Source organism: Mauremys reevesii, linkage group 4, assembly GCF_016161935.1.
Source record: "Mauremys reevesii isolate NIE-2019 linkage group 4, ASM1616193v1, whole genome shotgun sequence".
NCBI classification, from domain to species: Eukaryota; Metazoa; Chordata; order Testudines; family Geoemydidae; genus Mauremys; species Mauremys reevesii.
Window position 1 is genome coordinate 84,235,184 of NC_052626.1, and position 18,781 is coordinate 84,253,964.

At 45.9% G+C, this 18,781-nt stretch overlaps 1 long non-coding RNA gene across 2 annotated transcripts in view; it reads left to right on the plus strand.

Moving 5' to 3' along the window:
• LOC120403636 overlaps window positions 1-18,781 on the plus strand; it is a 99,140-nt gene that overhangs the window by 19,057 nt on the left and 61,302 nt on the right. For both annotated transcript variants that reach the window (XR_005597630.1, XR_005597631.1), the window contains exon 3: window positions 11,921-12,002. This is a non-coding gene — a long non-coding RNA (uncharacterized LOC120403636). The remainder of the gene's footprint in view (window positions 1-11,920; window positions 12,003-18,781) is intronic.

The following is an 18,781-nucleotide window of genomic DNA, read 5'->3' on the forward strand; positions in this document are numbered from 1 at the left end:
AATCAAGCACATTCTGTGTTAGTTCCTTGTTACATCTCTCTCGCATATCTGAATAGGATGACCAGATTTTATAGGGACAGTCTTGATGTTTGGGTCTTTTTCTTATATAGACTCCTATTACCCTCTACCCCCATCCCAATTTTTCACATTTGCTGTCTGGTCACCCTATATCTGAATGGAGGTTCAGCTGTCTGTTTTTTTCATCTGACTGTGGGAGAATGCAAAGTTTGAGCCTGTACTGTGGCAAAAAATTCAAAGAAGGGAGGGGAAAATCTCTTGACCCATGTATATTGCTAATCAGGTGCAGCTGTTTGTGCTACTGTTGTGGGATCTACCTGCATCTCCTGTTCAGGACATGAATCAGCCTCTCCTTGGGTGTGACACAAAGTAGCCACAGTTAGGCTCTTAGTTACTATCACCATCACAGCAACAATAACATGCTCCACTTTCCTATTCCTAGTTTGAGGTTTACCGGCAATGAACCAAGTCACAATAGATGTCTAGGGCAGTGGTTCTCAAAGTCAGTCCACTGCTTGTTCAGGGAAACATCCCTCGGCCCGTGCTGCTTCCCGCAGCCCCCATTGGCCTGGAGCGGCGAATTGCAGCCAGTGGGAGCTGCAATCGGCCGGACCTGCGGACGCAGCAGGCAGGGGTGAAAGTAGAAATAGGGGCTGGGTTGGGGCCAGCTCTGGCCCCCGGAAGGGGCGGTGCCTCAGGTGGAAGGGGCGGGGATGGAGGGGTCAGAGCCAGCCCTGGCCTGCCCTGTACTGGTAAGTGCCCTCCCCCGCTGGGGTAGCAGCGGCAGCCGGGGTCTCCAGCAGCTGTTTAAAGGGCCCAGGGATCGGCCACTGCTACCCCCCCTGGGCCCTTTAAACGGCTGCCGGAGCCCCACGGCCACTACTCCAGGGCTCCGGGGGCTATTTAAAGGGCCCAGGACTCCCCTGCTTCTACCGCCCCGGCCCTTTAAATAGACCCCGGAGCCCTGGGGTAGCGGCAGTGGGGCTCCAGCAGTGGTTTAAAGGGCCCAGGGCAGTAGAGGCAGTGGGAGCCCAGCCCTTTAAATAATCCCAGAGCCCTCCTCCCGCTACCCCAGGGCTCCCGCAGTGGGGCTCTGGTGGCAATTTAAAGGGCCTGGGGCTCCAGCTGCTGCTGGGAGCCCCAGACTGTTTAAATTGCCGCCTGGGGAAGCTGGGCAACCCCAGTACACCGTAAGTACCGGCTTACTTTCACCTCTGGCGGCAGGTAAACAAACCGGCCCGCCCGCCAGGGGCTTTCCCTGAACAAGCGGCGGGCTGGCTTTGAGAACCACTGGTCTAGGGAACAACAGGCTTAAAGGTCTCAGGCAAGGCCTTATATTTGGAGATGATTTCCTGTTGTATTAGGCCTGCATGGGTATACCATCAAGAAAAGAAAGAAAATACAGTCCTGCTTGGTCTCTTTTAATGAGGTCAAATATGGGACAGTGGGCAGGAGAGTACTAGTACACTGTGTAAAAGAGAGCATTTCAGATGAGGACTTAGCTGGGTTGGGGCTAGTTTTTTAAAGATAAATATTCTGTCTCTGCTAGTTAATTTTCGAGCACCGAAGTTTATAGTGTCACTTTAGAGGCTCATCACCAAGGGCCTTTTCAGCAGTTTCAAATGCCTCTTTATAATTTTCCAGTGTATATTATAATGTAGAGAACAATGAAATTGTAGGCAGAACCCTGAGTCCTTGGATTTACAATACATTTCCTTCAGACCCCATTTTGATAGGGTTTTTGGGTGTGCTTCCCAGGACAATGAAAGGCTGGCAAAGGAGCCTTTTTGTAGGTGGCAGGCTGGCAAAGTTCCTTTTGGAATGGTTTTATTAATGCTGCTGGCGGGGGCTGTACTGATTGTGTTAGGATGCCTAGAGCCTTGTATTCCTATAGATAGAACTGTCACCTTCACTATTTTCCCTTAAGCCTTAACTAGGTACTTTCCTAGTGCTGATTACTTGGAATTAGACTAGTTCTTTGTACTGCAAAGAATAATGAGATTTGAATTCATATCTTGCATTCTGCCAAGCATTGAGGAGGCCATTGCTCTGTGCTTCCCAGATTTGGCTGCTATGGGTAGTGATTTTATTTTGTATTGAGAATGTAGCTTTTGATCAAATTAGAGTGCAGATAACACAAGTTTTTTACTCAAGCGGCTATGTAAGAAACATTATTGTTTGTGATTGGAGACATACACACTCATAGACATGTGAAACGTTTACTTAAGATCTAAGCCAATCCAAATGCAAACAATAATGCACAGTAAATGATGCAAAGAATAAAGCAATCCCCAGAGTTGACATACAACATTATGAAGGTTGATGAAACAATGACAGAAGTAAACAGTCAGTGGAGACCATCAGAAATGGAAATGACATTTGAGCTGCCACCATCATTCCTATGATCCCACTCATGAATATTCATGCATCAGTTTCTATACCCCTTCTTTTCATATACCTATATCTCCATGTCTGTATTTTATTAGGTTTTAGCCCCCTGTCCATATGTGGCTTTCTGAGGAACCATAATTGGGGTTCAGATTGTTGAGATAGCTATTTGCATCGATATTTGTCAATATTTCCAACACCTCAGTGGAACACGTATCCAGTCCCCCACCCCCAAAATTCCATTAGGTTTGTTCTTTTGCATATAACTTGTCTAGTACAAAGAACTTATTGCAATAGGGCAAATATTTTATACTAACAATTTATAGCTACAAGACAGGCTTTATTAGGCTTGGCAATAAACGAAGGCCTATCTTAATGTTAATATACTTTTATGTATGTTCTCCTACTTGAATTTCAGTTGTATTGGCTTTACTCATAACTACTAAAAAAATTTGCACACAGTATATGAATTAAGCTAGCCTAACAACTGTTCCAGGATTAGGTCAGTGGTCACAGGTCAACAAGAACAATTACTGTGACTCACAAGTGCAAGATACACTCCCAGTCCTTTCCACCCAGCAGTAAGAAGCCTGGATGGACAGAGTTTTCTTGTCATTTTTCAGTTTATTTACACCTTGATCCAGACAGCTTGAGATGTTTTAGAACTGTGCACAAAGTGAGAGGCTTCCAAAGGGTACCTGCCAGCTTCTTGGATTTCAAGCTGCTGTTTCAAAAGCTTTTCACAGATTGGTCTTTCCAGGTGATCTCAGATGATCTGTGAATTGGGAGTTGCATCACCCTGTTAAAAGTTCCATCTGGAGAGCATGGTCTATCCTGTTTATTTTTCCTTCCTATAGTTAATTGAGCTTGTCACTTGAAATTTGACACTGTCCTGGCAATCTTTTCATCTGGATCCTGACATCTTGGATCAACGCCTCTGTTTTTAAGGCAAGATTTCAGATTTTGGGTTCCTTTAAAAACAGAGGAACATTTAAGCTGACAGTAGCTGTACGAGTCTGTTCCTGACTTAACAGGAATAAGAACCATAAGGTAGAGTAATTATTTCCAGGTATATTTGATTTTTGTTTTCTTGAACCTTATAAGGTTTGAGAAGAAGTAGGTGAATGCTCACATCTCCTGGAACTCTCAAGCCATTCTACCTGGTGCTTGCAATAGCAGTAGGGTTCTAGACAAGTACTAAGAGTAAAATAGTGGCTCCATTGAATTCAGTGGTAAAGCTGCATTGACTTCAGTGCAGCCAGGATTTCACCCCACTAGTTGAATCTTCTGAGGTAAAGGAGGGCATGGATGGGAAGGAGGATTAGTTCCATGACACAATTTATCCCTCACCCACATTCGCCATGATCCCACAGAAGACTTTTTACCCAGTCAGGGTTCCACTGCCATACAGGGGGTGTAGTGAAGCGAAGACTCACTGGCATGGCGTCTCCTGCTGGTTGTCTTGGAAATTAGCTCTTGTACAGCCCAGAGCGCCCTCTGCAGGCCGGTGTCTCGCCTGCGTTAGGGCCCCTGTGTCCCTCCTGGACCCCAGTGCCCCTTTACCTTGGGGTTCTGCCCCAGCAGTACCCCCACGCTCCGGGTCTCCCCTCCCTAGGGAACCCCCAACCCTCTAAACCCACCTTGCCTCAGTGGCTACTACCAGTCATCATCTAGCCCTCGCTCACTGGGGCAGACTGCAGTCTGTAATGGCCTTTCATCAATGGCAAGGGCTTAGGATCTGCTGCCTTTGCCTATTCCCAGGCTGTATCTGTGCAGCCCCAGTACCTCTATTGGCCTTCGACAAAGCCTGCAGCATGAGGTTTTACCAGTCTGGAGCTCCCCGGCTCCCTTGCCCTATTCCCCAGCACTGCTCCAGTTCAGGTACCTTCCCCTCAGCAGCTAGCCCTTTTCACTCCAGGGCTAGAGTGAGACTCCTTCAGGCAGCTAGGTCCTTCTCTCTCCAGCGTGTGTGTGTCTGGCTCTCTTCTTCCCAGGAGCCCTTCTTATACTGGCCCAGCTGGGCCTTGATTGGCTGCCTCAAGCCCGCCCATGATTGGCTCCCCGGGGCAGCCCTTTCCCAGGGCTGTTTTAACCCCTTCAGGGTTGGAGTGGAGTGACTGCCCTGCTACAGGGGGATAGCAGGGTATCTTTGCTGCTTTGGAAACCTGTGTGGATGTCAGCAGCATTTTCTTCTGTGGCCTCCTGGCCAAGTTATTGAAACAGTTTACTGCAATTGACACTCGTTGACCTGAAGGGTTGCTAGAGAACTGTCATCAGACACATTTCCTTTAGTGAGCATGCTGCCTTACCTCACTCCTGGCTTCTGATTGCCTGTATGGGAGAGCTCTTAGTCATCCTTTGATTACTTCCTTGTTTCCTTACACACACTTGTTTGTGTGATTGCTGCTCTAAACTAGTGAGAATATTTTTCTGACATACATTTTACTCCTTGCTGCATCTCCTGCCTTTTAAACTGCTTTTGAAAATGCTAACAAAATTATAAAAAATTTCCTATACCAAAATGCTGGTTTTCAGTAATGTTTTTGCTACTAATGTTTTTGACCAAAGATTTGATACATATTTTGATGAAAAATGTTGCAAAAATTTCTGAAAACTAAAAAATTTCAAAACAGTCAAGTTCTGTTGTGCAAATTTCAATTTAGAAGAGTGCCATTTTTTGTTGCAGAAAATCTTGGTTCAAAACATGTTAAGCTGCTCTAGTTCTTAGGCCTGGTCTACACTAGGACTTTAATTCGAATTTATCAGCGTTAATTCGAACTAACCGCTCAACCGTCCACACCAGGAAGCCATTTAATTCGAACTAGAGGGCTCTTTAGTTCGAATTTGGTACTCCACCCCGGCAGGTGGAGTAACGCTAAATTCGACATGGATAGCTCGAATTAGGCTTGGTGTGGATGCTAATCGAACTTAGTAGCTCCGGGAGCTATCCCACACTGCACCACTCTGTTGACGCTCTGAACAGCAGTCCGAGCTTGGATTCTCTGGCCAGCCACACAGGAAATGACCCGCGAAAATTTGAATTCATTTTCCTGTCTGGGCGGTTTGAATCTGACGTTCTGGTTGCACATCGGGGCGAGCTCCGCAGCACCTGCAACGATGCAGAGCTCTCCAGCAGAGGAGTCCGGGCAATCCCAGAATAGAAAGAGGTCCCCAGCATGGACTGACAGGGAAGTCATGGATCTGATCGCTGTGTGGGGCGAGGAGTCTGTGCTCTCGGAGCTGCGCTCCAGCAAGCGGAACGCGAAGACCTTCGAGAAGGTCTCGAAAGCCATGAAAGAGAAAGGATACAGCCGGGATGCGATGCAGTGCCGCGTGAAAGTGTAGGACCTAAGACAAGGGTATCAAAAAGTCAGAGCGGCAAACGGACGCTCCGGAGCCCAGCCCCAGACATGCCGCTTCTACGAGGCACTGCATGCCATTCTAGGTGGGTCTGCCACAACTGCCCCACCAGTGACGGTGGACTCCGAGGACGGAATAGTGTACCGGGACAGTTCCTCCTCGATGTTCGCCGATGGGGAAGATGAGGAAGGGTCTTTTGAGGACGGCGCAGGCGACAGCGAACCCACTCCCGCTTTCCCTGACAGCCAGGATCTCTTCATCACCTCACAGAGATCCCCTACCAACCGTCCCCGCCTGTTAACCCGGACTCGGAATCAGGGGAAGGATCAGGCGGTAAGTGCTACAAACAGGGAAACATTTATTTTTTAAGAAACAGGTATATAAAAAAATAGAAATACTATATAAAAATTTTTAAATATCAAACTATACAAAAAGTAGGTCAACACATATAGGAATCGAGCAATAATCCTCTGGGGACAGTTCAAAAAAGCTCTGAGAGCAGCTGGAAAAGCCTCAGCAGGAGGTTCCTGGGGAGAGGTGCCTTATTGGGTGCTCCATGGAAGCACACTCTTCCGCGCCAGGCCATCCTAATGTAAAGGGGAAGCATCGCCTCGACAAGCATGGCAGCATATGGTCCTGGTCTGTGCAGGGCTTCTCTTAGCATCCGCTCTCTCTGAGTCCGAGTGACACGCCTCAGGGTAATGTCGTTCTGGAAGTGCTGCATCTAATTAGGGGAATTAGTGTACTGTTACTATTGTGAATGGTAGACTTTTACTTTGCATAACAATGACCCTCGCCTAACAGCCACGTGCGAGAGGCCACAGAGAACAAGCATACAGTGATCTTTCCCATGCACTGGCAGGAGGGGCTGCAAAAGGCTCATCCTTTCTGCTTTGCGCATTGCCTTTAGCAGGAGAGCACAGCTAACCACTAACTGATAAGCAGTATGTACTGTAAGGCTTACCAGGACTTTTTGTGCAAGAGGAATGCAGCTGTCTTTCCTCGCTTGTGCGCTATCCAGTGCAATGGCGCCGCCAATGAAAGCGTATTCCGAAATCTCGGACTAGTTCCGAGATCTCCTGAGACTTGGTTCCCTCTTTGGTCTTGTTAACTGAAACTGACTAGACTGTGTTTACTGTTGGCAAACATGTATGTGTTCAAGGAAATCACCTACTTTTTCGCATCACACAGCTTCGGCTCCTTCCCGGACTGCCCCAGCATCCCCCTCGCAGAGGCTGGCTCAGATTAGACGCCGAAAGAAAAAGACTAGGGACGACATGTTCCAGGAACTGATGGCCTGCTCCAGAGCGGAGGCGGCAGAGCAGAGACAGTGGAGGGAGACCCTGTGTCAGCAGCATCGCACACACATGGAACGGGAGGATAGGTGGCGTCAGGAAGACCAGCAGGCGACTCAAACGCTGCTTGGTCTAATGAGGGAGCAAACGGACACGCTCCGGCACCTTGTAGATGTTCTGCAAGACCGCAGGCAGGAGGAGAGAGCCCCTCTGCAGTGCATCTGCAACCGCCCTCCAACGCCAAGAAGTCCTGTCCCCCCCCCACCCAAAGTTACAAGAAGGAGGGGCGGTAGGGGCCGTGAGAACTGTCACTGCACCGCAGCAGAGCGCTAATGTACAAGACACCTCTCGTGCTCTAAATTTGTACAAGCTCTTTCCTTACAGCATCAACCAGTCCCAACTCCAAGTTTAAACCCCCCACTGTGTACTACATTATTAAAAGCGGTTTGGTGTTACTCACTGTTTCCGTCACGTTTATCGTGTCAGAAGACTTTCTGTGTGTGTGGGGGGGGGGGCGGGGGGAATTGTAATTGCAGTGCATAGCCCACAGTGCCATGGTACAGACTTGGGTGCAGGGTCAACTGCAGGGCACACACAGACTGCAGTCACTAGGCACCAGGGACAGTCTGTGTGGTGTATGCTGCCCCGGGTCTTTCCTTGATGTGTATGCTTGTCCAGGGTCCTGGTGCCTGCCATCCCCGAATGTAAAGGCAGGCTTCCCTTCACATGCACTTCGACCGTAGCCACGATCCTCCCCGGTGCCCTGAGCCCCAAAAAGAGCCCTCATCCAGGGACAGACACTCACCCTTCCCCCACACCCCTCACCCCTTCCAACGCCCAAACCCTCAGCCGTCATGTTAACCCCTATCCAAAGACGGCACCCCTCGCCCCTTCCTGCAAACCCACCCATTCCTGCAACCCTCCCCCTACATGCACAACCACTGTAAACCGTCCCCCACCCCACAGACCTATGTAGGAGCAGGAGGCTGTCCGTCCTCTTTTGGACAAGCGGTCTGTACATCAGTGCACACCCTACCCAGCACAGAATGCTTCCATGTTTCAACCAAGAAACAGAAATGCAAAGTCAACGAAAGATTTATTATTAATTACTGAAACATGTCCTTAGCTTTAAAACGTCCTTCGGAAGTGGGGGAAACTTGGTTTGTGATCAGGCTCTCTTAAAATCAAGTGGACAGTCACAGGTTACCCTGCTCTGCGAGGAAACTCACTTTCAAAGCCTCCCTGATGCACATCGCTTCCCGCTGGGATATTCTCTCGGCACGGGTGTCTGGCTGATCGTAAACAGCAGCCAGGCGATTTGCCTCAACCTCCCAAGCGGCCAAAAAGGTCTCGCCCTTGCTCTCACAGAGATTGTGGAGCACACAGCAAGCAGCACTAACTACGGGGATATTCTTTTCGCTGATGTCCGAGCGAGTCAGTAAGCTCCGCCATCTCCCCTTGAGACGTCCGAAAGCACACTCCACCACCATTCTGCACTTGCTCAGCCGGTAGTTGAAGAGTTCCTTTTCAGTGTCCAAGGCGCCTGTATAGGGCTTCATGAGCCAGGGCATTAGCGGGTAGGCCGGGTCCCCGAGGATCACTGTAGGCATCTGCACATCCCCAACTGTTATTTTGTGGTCCGGGAAGAAAGTACCTGCCTGGAGGCGTCTAAACAGACCAGAGTTCCTGAACACACGCACGTCATGAACCTTGCCCGCCCACCCGACGAAGATGTTGGTAAAACGTCCCCTATGGTCCACCAGTGCTTGCAGCACCATTGAAAAGTAGCCCTTTCGGTTAATGTACTCGCTGGCCTGGTGGGCTGGTGCCAGGATAGGGATGTGAGTCCCATCTATAGCCCCACCGCAGTTTGGGAATCCCATCACGGCGAAGCCATCTATGATGACCTGGACATTTCCGAGAGTCACTACCTTTGAGAGCAGTTGCTCAACGATTGCGTGGGCTACTTGAATGACAGCAATCCCCACGGTAGATTTGCCCACGCCAAAGTGGTTCGCTACTGACCGGTAGCTGTCTGGCGTGGCAAGTTTCCAGAGGGCTATGGCCATTCGCTTCTGCACACTCAGGGCTGCTCGCATCCTTGTGTCCTGGCGCTTCAGGGCAGGGGACAGCAAGTCACACAGTTCAAGGAAAGTGCCTTACGCATCCTGAAGTTTCGCAGCCACTCTGTGTCATCCCAGACCTGCAGCACTATGCGGTCCCACCAGTCTGTGCTTGTTTCCCGGGCCCAGAATCGCCGTTCCACACCATGAACGTGACCCATTGCCACCATGATCTCCACTGCCTGGCGTACCCTGGTTTCTGAGAGGTCTGTGCCACTCTCCTCACCGCGCTGCCGGAGCCTCCTCGCCCAGTTTCTCAGCAGCTGACTGTGGAAGAGGTGGACGATAAGGTGCGAGGAGTTGACAATGGCCATAAGTGCAGCGATGATCGCAGCGGGCTCCATGCTCGCAGTGCTGTGGCGTCCGCGCTGTAACCGACCAGACAAGGGCGCGAACAGATTTCCCGCCGGCGCTTTCCAGGAAGAGAGGGAGGGCGTGATTGACGGTTCAATGACACTAACCCAAAACCACCCTCGACACATTTTTTCCCCCAGCAGGCATTGCGAGCTCTACCCAGCATTCCAATGGGCAGCGGGGACTGCGGGAACTGTGGGATAGCTTCCCACAGTGCACCGCTTCCAAAGTCGATGCTGGCCCCGTGAATGTGGACTCAGAAGTTCGAATTTGTGTATTTAGTATGGATACACAAATTCGACTTATTAAGGTCGAATCCACAAATTCGACTTAAGTAGATTCGAAATAGTCCTGTAGTGTAGACAAGGCCTTAGACTCTTAGCTAAACAGCCTACAGTTTCATTCAGTCACAGCTCAGCTGGAACAGTGTTTCCCAATTAAACATGAGGCCCTGTGCAAGAAGCCAGTCTAGATTGAAGCCAGAGCCTGCTGCTTAGATCCTCTTCCATGCTTTAAGGCCCTAATCCTGTAAACACTTATGCACCTGCTTAACTTTACTACTATGAGTCTCATTGAAATCAGTGAAACTACTCGTGGCAGTTAAGCATGTGCCTAAGCATTAAGAGGATTGAGACCTAAATGACCAGTTCCATGTAAGAGGAGGGAAACCAAAATGGCTGTTTGGAATAAACTCATGTACAAACCCCTTAGCTTTGAAACTACATTTCTTTTTGTTCTGGGGTAGCTGTAACAACATGTTTATGCAAGTCTCAAGAATATTAGTATTTGGGATGTTTCAGAGTAGCAGCCGTGTTAGTCTGTATCCGCAAAAAGAACAGGAGTACTTGTGGCACCTTAGAGACTAACGAATTTATTTCAGCATGAGCTTTCGTGAGCTACAGCTCACTTCTTCGGATGCATAGAATGGAACACACAGACAGGAGATATTTATACATACAGAGAACATGAAAAGGTGGAAGTATGCATACCAACAGGAAGAGTCTAATCAATTGAGATGAGCTATCATAGAGACTGTCTGGTTTGGCCAATGTACATTGCAGAGGGGCATTGCTGGCACATGATGGCATACATCACCTTGGTAGATGTGTAGGTGATGTCACCATCATAGGACCTAATCACATCAGCCACGCCATCAGGGGCTGTAGCTCACGAAAGCTCATGCTGAAATAAATTTGTTAGTCTCTAAGGTGCCACAAGTATTTGGGACGTGTGTGATATATAATCCATATGTATTCAACCAATCATAGGGCTAGTATATGTTATGACAAACATTTAAATAATCAAAAAACCTGCTTTTTCGTCTAAACTCCCTCTCCCTAGCAACTATGTATGAAGGCATATTGCCACCTAATGGGATTCAGTAATAACAGCAGCAAAACGTGCTGTCTCACTCTCTGGTCTTTGTGTGTTCTCATTTACATCCTGTATCCATATGTCTGAAAGAGATAATCCAAGCAGGGACTTTTGTGCATGTTTTACTGCCAGGGAGGCAATTCATAATGCAGACTTGGTGGCAATTTAAATGCTTTGCAAGTAAAGGTAAGGATTGCATGTAATCTGGGATATCCTCTAAATCCCCCTCCTTCATAACACCTCCCTCTCTCCCGTGATGCTCTGAAGAGGCTCCTTAAAACCAGTTTATAAGGGAATACTAAAGTATATTAAGGGTCTCAGCCACAGCTGGCTAACTTTTCATTTTATCTGGGAAGAGTCAACTGTACAAGAAAGCAAGGGAAAGAACTATTGGAGGCTTAAATTTTTTATATGAATCGGCACTGAAAAAATTACAGCATATTTTAAAAAAAAAGTATGGATGAAAAAAACTTACTTTTTTCTGATGCAAATAGTAGGCTAAAGTTATGACCAGAATTTCCACCCATCTTTTCTATATCCTGTTTTACTGGCAAATGAACTGAGGGATATCAGCCCTCTGGTGTTGGTTTACTGGGAGGAGAATTAATGGGACACAACATCAAACACTACTGAATTATATTCATACGTTATCAGTTTCCTCTCCTGAAGGAAATTTGGTGGGGGTTAGAAAAGCATTTTTTTATGTATGTATTTTTCATTTTGTACAGATGTTTTCTGCTAACACAATAGACATAAACAAGGTATGTGCTCAGTCAACTTCAGATTACAGCAGCAAAAAATCAGTACACACAAGAGAACTGAATACATCCAAATACTGGATCAGGCCCCCATTTTTAAAAAACCCATCAGTTTGGTGGAGGGGAAAGGATGAACAGAGGAAGAGAGCATTGAGAATTTCCCTGATGTGGTCATATTTTTCTTTTATCTTTCCTTGTTATCTGTAGTCTTGTCATCAGAAGGCAACTGTCATTATTTCTTGTCTTACAGATTCTAGCAAAGAAAAAACATTCTGAGCATACAGCTTGACACAGGCCACAGCTAATGCATGAATCTCTTCCCCTAATGGAAGGTCCGTGTATGTAAATATATACAACATCCTGCAAAAACTTAAGTATAAGTGTAAACGGGTCAACTCACCCCTGCGGCGCCTCCTGCTGGTAGCTCTCTGAATTTAGCTCAGTCCAGCCCTGGAGCACCCTCTGCAGGCTGGTGATCCACCTGTTCGTAGGCCCCCGTCTCCCTCCCTGGACCCGGTGCCCTTTTACATGGGGCACTGCCCCCTAGCAGCAACCCCTTTCTCTCTGGGTATCCCTTTCTCCCTCAGGGAACCCCCACCCTCTATCCCTACCTTGCCTCAGTATTGGCTACTGCCAGTCATTGTCTAGCCCCACCCTCTGGGGCAGACTGCAGTATCAGCCTACTCATCACAGGCAAAGTTGGGTTTGGACCTGCTGCCTTGGCCTACCCCTAGGTTGCCCCCTGAAACCCCCAGTACCTATTGGCCCACTGCTAGGCCGCAGCCTGGGGCTTTCTAGGCTGGAGCTCCCCGGCTCCTCAGCCTTCCCCAGCCCTGCTGCACTCAGGTATCTAGTCTCAAGCTCCTAAGCAGCCAGGCCCGTCTCTCTCTCTAGCCAGAGAGAGACTGTCTGGCTCCTGGCTTCCCTGGCCTTTTATAAGGCCTGTGGCTCAGTTTGGGGCGTGGCCCCAGCTGCAGCCACTTCCCCAATCAGCCTAGCCTGAAGGCTGTCTTCTCAAGCCCTGCCAGGCCACTTTTTAAACCCCTTCGGGCAGGAGCAGGGTCCACCCTGCTACAATAAGTTATCCTGTTGCATTTCATGGTACATCTCATGTCAGCATAGTTATGCACATGCTTAAGCATTTTCAGGACTGGAGCCATAGTGTACACAGAGAACACTGTTATACAATCACCTCTGGGATAAAAGAGTGGCAGCCAAGGGAAGAAATGAATCCATGGCCAGGGCAATAAGGCAACCCCCTACTCCTATGAATAATAATGTTTACATTTAACGTCCAAAGAGAGCAGGCAAGACTCCCTTTTCTAAGGGTCCCTTTTGAAAGATCCCACTTCCCCCGCCCCCACACACACATCATAAACTGCTTGTGGAGTTCAGTTTATCTGAGTTGGAAAGATGAAGAGCAAGTTGACCATGCTGAGATTTAAACCTGTAGATCCAGGAAGTATTTTATTCTAGATGACTACCACTAAGCCCTCCGTTCTGGCTGAACAATCTTATCCCGGGAAGGATGTGCTAGTGTAAATGTTTTATTATTGTACATTGTATATAAGAATCACTTATTTTCATCACTGAGCAAGCGAATATATTTGGTAAGCCATTGCATTCTCAAGAGGTTGGGGGACGGGTGCTTAGAGAGAATCCTGCCTTACACTTGAAGTATAACTATAGTTTAGACAGTATTTGTTTCTGAATTAATTTGTGATGCTACAGTGTACTTTCCCCAAAGATCCACAAAAGTCAGGTGACCATTTTGCTGTGTATTTCCCAAGCAATGGGAAAAAATGACACGGGTTTTTCAATGATTCTACATAATTTTTACCTTACTACTCTATATTATCCTTGGATGCATAGTCTCCCTTCCATATGTGTGCAAATCTCCCACCGTTGCAAATGCGGGTTGTGTGTATTGAGGAGATCAGAGACCCCGTTAGTGTTCATGAATTAAAGTACTACAGACGCTAGACGATGAATTTTTTTGTATACCCCCATGCATGTTTCATTATCCATAAAGCTTAGCCATTACTGCAGCTTCTGTATAATACTTTGGAAGGGATGATTTGGGTTCATTAGCCGTATTTGTGTTAATTCTTTAAACAGGCTTTACAGAAGGCTGAGATTTTTACTAAGCTCTTAGGAAAATCATACTTTGATATCATTGTTATCTCTGTGGTGGCTTCACGGCTCTAAACTGAGCATATCTGCAGCCCTGGTGGCTTGGATGGAAGTCAATTATGGGACACTCATGTCAAAGGATATATCTACGATACCTGCTGGGCGGGTAGTTATCGATCTATCGGGGATCAATGCATCGCCTCTCATCTAGACACGATGCTTCAATCTCCGAACGCGCTCCCCGTCAACTCCAGAACGCCACCAGGGCGAGAGGCGGAAGCGGAGTCGACAGGGGAGTGGTGGCCATCAATCCTGCACCCCAAGGACAAGAAGTAAGTCAATCCAAGATACATCGACTTCAGCTACGCTATTCTCGTAGCTGAAGTTGTGTATCTTAGATTGATTCTCCCCCCCCCTCCCCCCCCAGTGTAGACCAGGCCGAAGATAAGGTCAGAATTTAACTAATATGTGGACTGATCAGGACTTTGGGGAGAGGAGAGAGATGCAGCAATGTGGAGAGAAGGTAGAGCTCTTGGTTTCTTCAGGAAAGGGGATGCTTGTATCATTATGGAGAAGCTCCTTCAGTGCCTGCCATGGATTCTGACTTGCATTAGTAGCTTTGCATTCTTGAAGAAACTGTTTGCCCTTTTGACTGCAGAATAAATGAAGCCTTTATCATGAAGTGTGAGGACAGCTTTGAGCTTTTGGCTGCATCTGCAGAGCAGTTTGGTATTGCATACTAGTGTCCATGACATCACTGAGTTTTGTGTTACAGTCAAGTGCAGGCTATATGGAAGAGATCGATACTGGGAATAAATCCAAGAGCAGAATTTTGCCTATTATGGGTGAAATCCTCACTCCATTAAAGTTCATGGGAGTTTTGCCATTGACTTTAGTGGAGCTAGGATTTTACCCTACCTGTACATCAGTGGATGGCTAAACAAACTGGCATTAAATGATGGCCCATGAGGGAATGGAATTTCCCATCCTCATGGAAATTGGCTTACAGGTAAGAGGAGTATGAGAATGGGTAAGGAGAGCCCACATTTGTATGAGTGCCTATTGGCCATTCTTCCACAGAAACAGGAGCTAAAATAAACCATGCTGGTGATGTAGTGTCACTTAGTATTTGGAGAAGGCAACAGGAAGATAGGATTCCTGGGTTCTGACACACTTGGGAGAGGCATTTAGGGTAAATTTTCAAACTTGAGTGCCTAAAGTTAGAGACCAATGTCTATATTTTAGGCACCTTAATATGTGAACTGATTTTCAGAAAAGCTGAGCTCCAACTGCCTCCTTTAGCCTTTCTCTCCAGTTCACCAACAGCCTCTCCTTCCTGAAAAACCATTTAGATTTCTGTTTGGTATTTGCAATGCTATTGTTGTGAGTAGACGTGGTGACCTGTGAAATTGCTATTTGTGCCAGGCACAAATAGCAAAGAAATATACAGAGAAATGTTTGTTAATGTACAGCACTTTGAACCTAAAATAAAGCACTATGTAATTTGCTAAGCATGACTGTTTCTATCTATTTATAAACTTATTTTATTGGTCTATGGGATTTCCAGAAATTTGCCATTTTAGCCTAAGAACTTAGAATCCTTTTGGACGATTAAAATACAGCATTGTATATCAAGGAATCAGCCCATCTGTGTACTGTACATTATTTTCACTAACAAAGGTCAAGTTCCCTTTCTATTAAATTTGATCTCCATCAGATTTGAATTTGATGACTTTCCAAACTGTGACTCTCTAATTATCCATTGGTTTAAGCTGCTTTTGATTGCTGTGCCTAGCTAAAATGCTAATTCACTCTCATTCCTCATGCAGCCTTGGGCCTTGTTTCGATAGATATTGCCAATTAACTTGATTTGTGGGTTTTGCTTTTTATAAAAAAAAATGATTCCAGTGCACATAGGGCAAGCGGGGAACTTCATAAACTTAGTTAGGCCACAAGCCAAATGAATACTAAGATGTGTTAATCCATTATGTCACCAAACTAGATGTTCCATGGATCTTACCCTTGCAACCTTCTCCAAAAATACAGGAACTGACAGAGCAGTTATCAGGTCAAGTTTCATTGCTGTATAGAGTAAGGCTGCTTTCCTCACTGCACCATTTTGGAAACTAAAATGTAGTAATTTGTCATAGTCACTTTTTAAATGTGAACTTTTTTTAATTGTAGAGATTCACAATAATTGCCACTAATTATTTCAGAATGATAACACAGCCCAGCGTAGCCAACTGTCAGTTAAACAGATGTCGGGGTAGATGCCCTTAAACAGTTCTGTTCTCCAGTTAGAAATTGTAATGGAGATGTAAGGGCGGTTACGGAGCCACATCTGTTAAATTTAAACGTGTGTATAACAAACCAGAACTGTGACTATTCTCTGGCAGGGCTTATTTCAAACGGTAGACTGCTAGCAAATTTGAAGGATTCAAGCTGATAAATAGACCATTTGGATTCAGAAAGAAACAATAAATTATTTAAATTTAGGATTACAATGCAACCCGTAATGAAAAGGCTGAATTAGCTTCTGTTGAAGTTATTTGTGGGACAACAGTGAGGCCCTCCAGTTACATAATTGTTCGGTATCAATGTAAAATAACAATAGGCATGTTACTATTATAGAACAGTGGCTACTACTCTATAATTATATTGCAACCGAGTTTCCATGAGAACTCTGATGTTTGGCTCCCTTTAAGGAATATCAACTTTCCACATTGAAGATAGCTTGGGGCTTAGGTTGATTTATTTTTTTCTACTAAAATTCAAGTGAATTAGAACACACTAAAAATACTCATCTCCACCAGAGCCCCAAAAGTCTCCTAATTACACCTGGTTGAAAAATGTTAATAGCTTTGAATTTTTTTCAGAAGTTTCCACAAACTGTTTGTGTTAAATTAAAACAATTTCCCCCCTATTTTATCCTCCTTCCCCTCTCTTTTGAAACAAAAAAGATGAACTAAAAAGGAGAAATGGGGAGAGAAAGGGGGAGCAAAACATTTTTTAAAACAATTTTTTTGTTGGGGTGGTGAGGTGGCTATTTTAATTTTTTTTTTTTTTGGTCACACTCTGCCTCCTCAACTCCTCCCCTCTGTTTCCTGTCCTTTCAGACTCTCAACAGCCAGTGCTCCCAGTTCTAATAATTACAAGCAACATCTAAACACCACATCAGTTAAGGAGCTAAGCATGATTTTAAATAGGTTCTCCAGAAAGGCATGTCAGATCTGGCAAGCCAATTCACCTGCAGCTCTGGAACCAGTCTACAGAATAGAGGAAGGTGGCTTGGGGAAGTGGATTATTTTTTATTGCCTTGGACACTGGCAGCAAGTGGAAGCAGCTGAGGTGAGCAAGAGAAATAGTCTTCATGTGCTGGGTCTTGTGCAGAGACAGAGAAATGCCATACTGCTGTGCTAGCTTCCATCTCCCCACCCAGAACCTCCTATGGTATAAGAATGATGCTCCCCACATGGCAACCATTGGAGATATACAGAAGTGGGGTTTCCTTCTGAAGACTTCTCTACTTCCCAAAAAATCCCTGCTTCTCACTCTGTGACCACCACTAAGGCCCAGGCTAGGTGACTGCTATGCCGTGCCTCCCACCACCTTCAATGTGAGGCCTTTGTTGGCTTCACTGCTACTTCCTCCCACACCTGTGATGCAAAGGAACTGCTACAGAACTTTACTTATGGATGTGGTGTGGCTCCCTGTGTGGGCTCTTCTCACCTTTCCACTGTATGATGAGGGGAATAATTCTGTTTTTGCAGCTTTAAGAGTCTACAGATGAAATTCTTACTCCATTAAAGCCAATGGCAAAACTCCCATTGACTTCAATAAGGCCAGGATTTCATCTGTATCCTCCAAAGGAAGGGAAATATTTCCTCCAAGAGGTATGCTATCAGCTTCTCAGTCCTGATCTGTTCTCATCTCTTCATCAGAGGCTAGCTGTGCCAAATGTATTGGATGATTTTGTGTGATGGACAAAAACCTACCACAAACCAGGCTGAGATTGTTATGCTCATGTCACTTGCAACTGGACAAAATTGGCATTGAAACTCTGACTCTCTAGGTAGGAGGCTAATGGGATTTTAATACTTACATCATTGAGAACTTTTAAAAGCTGTTGTATCTGAATATATAAATATGGTGTCATATCCTTTCTATTTTCATGGAATCATAGATACTGAGTAGGGAAAACAAACTGTTTCGGCATGTCTCTCTCCCTGCAGGAACATTCTTTAACATGTAAATAAACCTCCTGAAACACCTCTGTGCGACCTCTTTGTTATAAATATATATATTGATATTTCAGTTACTCTGATCCTGCCGTTTGCCTGTTGCTGCAGGGTATAATTTGTAATTTGCTGACAACAGGGGGCAGAACAAGTTTATGTTTTAAAGGAGGAAGCTGACTGTCAGAGATGAGTCAATGATCTATTCAAATGAAAGCCTCCTCTCATTGAGAGAGATAATAGCAAATACTTTTCTGTATACATCTCCTATGTTTAGTATAACTTGTGGTGCTCTAATCATTGCAGGGCCTCAATTCCTATCTCAGATAGGCTTTTATAAGGCAGATAAAGCGGTTAGTCAATAAGTTTGTATTCATTCTAGTTGACTCAATCTTTTTATTAACTGTTTATTTAATTTTAGTCACCCAATATGGCTCTGGCAAGCTCTCAGCATACTTCTGGCTGCCTTGACTGTCTAAAGAGACTTTTGGCAGGGTCCTAGGTCTGGGATTTGCACGCTTTTTCCATCCTAACAAGTATGCTTGAGGCGCCGAACCATACTTAGAAAATAAAAAAAGGAACAAACTTTACTTAACCATGAAAGGAGTAGGAAGGGAATCTGTCGCTTCCATTGTTACCTCTACGAGCCTTGATCTAATCTGGATTCTGATATTAAAGAAGAAATGGTCCCCAGCCCCTACTGAACACAAAGAAAAGCATAAAAATATCACCGACAGTCTTCC